The sequence below is a fragment of the Podarcis vaucheri genome, assembly GCF_965113315.1.
Source record: "Podarcis vaucheri genome assembly, chromosome: 16".
Lineage (NCBI taxonomy): Eukaryota > Metazoa > Chordata > Lepidosauria > Squamata > Lacertidae > Podarcis > Podarcis vaucheri.
In genome coordinates, this window is record NC_138754.1 from 6029871 (window position 1) to 6036414 (window position 6544).

The following is a 6544-nucleotide window of genomic DNA, read 5'->3' on the forward strand; positions in this document are numbered from 1 at the left end:
TGCTGTTGCAAGCAGTGTTGCTGTTCCCCCTGTTGCGGTTGTGGATGTTGCAAGCAGTGTTGCTGCTCCCCCTGCTGCAGCTGCGGCTGTTGCAAGCAGTGTTGCTGCTCCCCCTGCTGTTCCAAGCAGTGCTGCTGTTCCCCCTGTTGCAGTTCTGGTTGTTGCGGCTCTTCCTGCTGTGGTTGCTATCCTAAGCAGTGCAAGTGTTGAATAACCTCAATGGAAGCCTTCCATGAAAACAGGAGTCTACAACTGATGGTCCAAGGAATCACTTACCACACATGAGCTCCGGGATCAAGGGCTGCTGGTTGACTCCTTGCACTCAACTTGCTGAATTCTCAAATTCTCTTTCTATAACTTCCTTATTACATCCTAACTTCTGTCTTCCTCTCATCTTCTCTGTTTGATTCACTTGCATGTTCTCTCATGACCCATCTCTGACAAGGTATTTCAAATAATGCCATCTTGACGATCTCGATGTGTGTGACTCTCTATTTACTCTCTCTGCTTCGCTTCTAATTCTTCTGCTGTTGTAGAATGTAACTGCCTGCATGACGACCAATAAAATAGTGAACTATAGACTTGGTTTATTTCTTCCCTTATTATGGGGCCAACAGAAGGAAATTGCTACAGCTCAATGTGTACAGCCAACACATACCTACATGCTAGCCTATTGTGTGCCATGGATGTGCTCACCCACGGAGCTATGTCCTTTCCCCAATATTTTATGCGCAGATGGAGGTAAGTGGTATTCCATAAATGACTCAAGCAGGGTACATGTCCTTCAGCTGGAGATATCAGGGCTTGAGATCTGTTAGCACTGGTGAACAGCAAACCATGGCTGGATAATGTCAGACCATCTAGGCCAGCGGTTCTCAACTTGTGGGTCCCCAGATGTTGTTGGGCTACGACTCCCATCATCCCTGAGCTCTGACCTTGCTAGGTGGGGTGATGGGAGTTGTAGTTCAACAACATCTGGGGACCCACAGGTTGAGAAAGGCTGATCTAGACCTCTCTAGTTGGACACCAGGAGTCTCTCCTCACAATTCCTCCACTCAAACATCCTCTTTCCCCAGGAGACACCCCTTTCAACCCACAATCGATGTTTTCACATGGGTGGAATGTTTTCTTGAACTCTGATCATACCTCAATGGAGGATAGAAAAAGGGTGTGTGGATATGTATAGAGGTTGTTGTTGTTGTTGTTGTTGCTCTTGCTCTTATTGTTTCTATACAGTACTACCCTTCATCTGAGGATCATGGAGTGATTTACAATAGAAAAACACAAGGATATGCAACATGGTAGCCAAAAAAACCAACCAACCAACCAACCAACCAACCAACCAACCCCTTCTACAGTTTAGAAGACCATATATTGTTTAATTAGCCAAAGGCCTGGGAGAAGAGGATTTCCACACACACACCCCCGGTGTCTAAAGATATGTAATGAAGGCACCAGGTGAGCATTCCACTGAATTGAATTAAGTGCCCACTACTGGCACAGGACCTCGGGAATTTTGCCCAGAAGAGAAGGAAGCCACTAAGGTTCCAAACGTCTGCTTTAACTGATGGGGCTACTGCAATTTCCCACATATTGAGGTGATAGAGGTCAAGAAGACGATGTATATGCTTTTGATTTTTTTTATTAGCTTTATTAGGAAAAAAGGATATCATCCCATCCACCAAATATGAGAATGATTACGCAAAAGGCATGCCTCCTGGAAGGACGACGGAGTGAAATAAAGAGGATGTGAGACTAAACCAGGGCTGATCAGTGGAGGCGAAAGTAAGGCACAAAGATGGGTGAATCGAAGGTGTCAGCCAGCACCGAGGAGATAGCAGCTCTCAACACTTCAGAGGTTCCTCAGCGCCAGCACTGCTTGGGATAGCAGCAACTGGAACCGGAGCCACCAGAGCCCTGGGAACCGCAAGAACGGCAAGATTCACAAGATCCACGAGAGCTGCCACAAGAGCTGCTGGAACCACAAGAGCCGCTGGAGCCGCTGGAACCAGAACCACAGGAGGGGGAGCAACAGCAGCATGGACAGCTGCAGCACTTGCAGCAGCAAGGACAGCAGCAGCAATTGGAGGAGCAGGGACAGCAGGAGCAATTGGAGGAGCAGGACATCTTGGCAACGAAGAGGGAAGGCGGAGCTGAAAGAAATCAAGGGGTTTCCCATTTAACCAACCGCAACATCCTCAGGCATATTAAAAAGCACATGAGATGCATGCCCTGATTTAGGAAGACCAGCAGAGGCTTGCCTTTGACCTGTTTTCATTCCCGGTGAGCCTACAAGTGCGTTTTGATTGCTCCTGTTGCAATTCTGCTTAGCTGTGATATTGCCCTGTGCACCTCTGCCCTTTTATTTGATTGCCTGTGAAAATCCAGAGTGCTGGGCGGCGACAATCTCTGCCCAGAGCCATTTCAGCAATAGCACAGCAGGTCTTTCGTGAACTCTACTGTCTGCCGAGAGGCACAGACCATGCTGGTTCTCTCATGAATGTAAGTGTTTAAAGGGTGAGTAATATTCCAGTATTATCACTTTAGACTGATCTCAGGTGTATCTTCACTACACATTGCATCAAGTGATGTAACGCTTAAAGAGAACTCATCAGAACTTCTTTTGACACTTCATTAGATCTCAGCATAGTGTATCTGAGAGGATCGTCTCTGAGCCCATAAAGTCCTATAACACATCAAATGGCATGTTTGGTCGGGGGGGGGGGAATGGTCTACTTTCGACTCTTCGCAAGACAATATTCAGCATTTTTTCCAGTCCTAATAGCTGAAAGAATCCAAGCCTTAAGGCGAGTTCAATTTGTGTGTCTAAATGCACATTTTGGATAAAACGATGTGTGTCCAAAAGACCTATTTGAGACATTAGATCCTTTGCATGCAAGAGAGATCAGAATTTGCATCTATACAATTAGGCTTTCCTCCAGCCACATCTCCTCAGCTATCCCTGTGTAAGATAATATTGGCAATATTTGGTAATATTTCTTGGTAATATTTCTTACCAAGGAGATAAACAGAAAGGCAGCGCAAACGCAAAATCAGAGTTGCAAGACTACCTCCTCGAGACCTTCGCTTCCCTACAAACAAGGACAGACCCAGAAGGAATAAGCACTGGAGCAGAGCTCACCTTATTCAGTAGCAGAGTTTGTTGTGGATGTTGGATCCAATGAGTGAGTGAAGGACTCCTGGATTGCGGGTCTTTTTATAGAGATCTGTGCATCCTTTCCCAAGTGATGAAGCATGACACAAGAATGACGAGGTCTTCATGTGCTGTCCTCCACAACACCATCATCCGGTGCGTAATTCTTGATTGTGTTCATATCCTTCATTTCAGAATGTATGTTATTAAAGTTATTGTGCAGTAGTAGCACTGTAATTCTCCATCCTGTCCCAAAGGGGGGGCTTTATTATTTATTTTTTAAATTTGCAGACCACTCTTCATCTGTAGATCCCAGTGCAGTTCACAACATCAAGAAACATGGTAAAACACAAACATTTATAGTGTTTTATTTTTATTTTTAAAATAACCCCAATTATGTTGAGGATAACAGACACCATGTGCATTTCTCCCTTAGAGACAGAGCCTAAGGGTTTTGTTTTATAAGATTATTACCTTTTTTGCTTTATTGCCCTGTGTGAGATATATAAAAAGTACTTTTTATAATGATTTAAGGCCAATCTTGTAAAAGCCTTTAGTGTTTTCCTTATGATTTGTGGAGATGGAGCAAAAAGAGAGGTCTCTGAAATTGGGGTGATCTCCTGGCTTTTTTGGGTTTGTGTGTGTGTGTGTGTTGTTGTTGTTGTTTTTAAAAAAGTGATGCATAGGAAGCTGATTACTCATTGTAACAGCAACATTTTTCTCTGTAATTCCAGAGTGGAGAACCACAGGGCCGTGGGCCTAATTAGATCGACTATGGGTTCCAATTCAGCTCGAGGGGCCTTTCTCTTCAATCGCACATATGTGTCGCACACATGACACCAGAGTCAGGTCAAAATGCACCTGCCAAAGCACAATCAGAAGCCTTAGGGGAGTTCCAGTTGACCCTGGGCAAGAGAGCCTTGAAGTCATCTCAGATCAGCAGATTACTGATGGCAACAAGCCTACGGTGCAGTGGACTAGATTCTGATCAAGAGATATCCCTTTTCATATATCCACTTGCACATGCAGTATTGAGTAAGGGCTGTAGCCCAGTGGCAGAGCACATGCATTGCACACATAACTCATACCCCTCAACTGTCCATCCAATTTGGGGCAGCTGTGCTCTTGCACAGGTCATGTGGCTTATCTTCTCCTAGATGGACTACCTTCCCAGGTTGGAGAACCCCATCTGCCCAACACTTCTCTCTAGAGGACATACAAAAACTGCCTTCTTGTCCATTGGGCCCACTATTAGCCTTGTCCACTCAATGTGGCAGAGTTTGTTTTTGCATGCAGGAGAAGTCCCTAACTCACTGAGGGTTTGAGCCTCATTGGATACACTCAACTGGTTTAGCTGACCAATCTTCGCCATTCATGGAGTGTGGCTGCTGTCGCACACTGACAGCTTCTAGGAGACATAAACGGGAGCTGAGTGCGGGGTGGGGACCAAAGGTGAATAAACTATCCCAGAAGGATCAAGATGATAGAGAGACAAGACCTGTGGAGTGTTAATGCTGTGTGCCCCACAATCCCATGCTGAGGTAGTAGTAGTTGTTGTTTAGTTGTCTTAGTCATGTTCAACTCTCTGTGACCCCATGAACCACAGCATGTCTTGAAAACTCTAACTTTCTTCTCAGAGATTCTCCTTTTTTATGTCCATGGAGTTTTCTTGGCAAAATACTGGAGTGGTTTGCCAGTTCCTTCTCCAGGTGGATCACATTTAGTCTAAACTCTCGGCTACGACCTGTCCATCTTGGGTGGCCCTGCACAGCATAGCTCATAGCTTCTCTGAGTTATTCAAGCCCCTTTGCCATGATAAGGCAGTGATCCATGAAGGGGCTGAGGTAGTATATATGTGTAAATAAAGCCATATGTTCTAAAGACACCCTAGTCTCCAATTCAATTCAATTAGCAGTCTTCAGTTGAGGAAACTGAATGTTGGGTAAGCAGTAGAACCCATGGAGTTTCTCACAGCTCTCCAAGATATCAGATGGAGGGACGTCTTCCCTGCTAACATGTCTTCCATGCAATCATGGAATCATCCAAGTAGAGTTTCTGGAGAATGAACCTGGAACATCATGTGCTCTGCCACTGACCTAGAACACTTTCTTATTATTTTATGCACAATGAAAGGTCACTAGCCAAGGATTTGGCTGTTGGTCTTTCCCAGCCTGACAGCCCTTTGGAAGCCACTGCTTGATGGTGTTAATTTCCACATGAAAATAATATTATTCATTCATTGATTTATATCACCTACCTCCATCTTACAGCAGAGGAATACCACAAAACTGAGCACTGTTGTTTGGAATATATATATATATATATATATATATATATATATATATTTGCTTTCGTAGATTTTCACGGGTACAGGAATGCAGGTTTTGGTGTCTTCGGGTGTAAGAGTCGGGGTGTCTGTGCGACGTTTCGACGAGGTCTCACTCGTCATCTTCAGGTTGTTGCTTTCGGCTTCTTGTTACTGGAACAGAGCTGGAACCTCTGTTCCAGTAACAAGAAGCCGAAAGCAACAACCTGAAGATGACGAGTGAGACCTCATCGAAACGTCGCACAGACACCCCGACTCTTACACGGGAAGACACCCGAAGACACCAAAACCTGCATATATATATATATATATATATATATATATATATATTCTTTTAGTAAACAAGAGAGGTACTCAAACACATGAAAGGGAAGAGAGAGTGTCGCATCTTCCAAAATGATGAGCCTTTCAGATGTACGACGAGCAATTCTCCTTCTCAAGCACATCAAAGGGAACTAAGGAGAAGGTGAGAAGAAATTGCTGTTCATCAAAGGAGGCAGGTGCAATGCTTAAGGCACTGAATTTGGGAAATTAAGGAGTGTCAGAAGTCAGCAAGCACTGATGGTGGAGGTGGTGGTGTGGGGTAATTTGTCAAGCTGCCAGCTCCCTGTTTGCACTGAGAGCTTCCCTCGGGGTTCTTCAGCACTTGCATTGCTCTAGATAGCAGCATTTGGAGCAGCCACAATAACCAGAACCACAGCGGGGGCGGGGGGGTATAGCAGCTTGCAGCAGCCACCACAGCAACAGGGAGAGCAGCCACACCTGCAACAGCATGGCATCTTTGTGATGGGGAGGAAAGGCAGAGCTGAAGGAAAGCAAGATCTTGCTTGTGAACCAGCCACAGAGTACTCAGACATAGATATCATACATAAATGTTTAGCCACATGGGGAGCAGCATATATGCTGGTTTTTATCTAATGTTTTTCCAGTCATAAATAAATACATAATAGGATAAGCTAGATCCGTGGTCAGGCAAAGAATCATGGACACAGAGAGACAACAGGACTGTTCAAGGGTCCCTGATTATAAAATCATAGAAAACAGGAGACACGTAGCCGCTCCAG

The 6544-nt window shown here is 44.9% G+C and overlaps 1 long non-coding RNA gene across 1 annotated transcript in view; it reads left to right on the forward strand.

Moving 5' to 3' along the window:
- LOC309520744 overlaps positions 1-579 on the forward strand; it is a 66668-nt gene extending 66089 nt beyond the window's left edge. The window contains exon 3 of the long non-coding RNA XR_014214365.1: positions 81-579. This is a non-coding gene — a long non-coding RNA (uncharacterized lncRNA). The remainder of the gene's footprint in view (positions 1-80) is intronic.
- Positions 580-6544: the final 5965 nt, after the last annotated feature.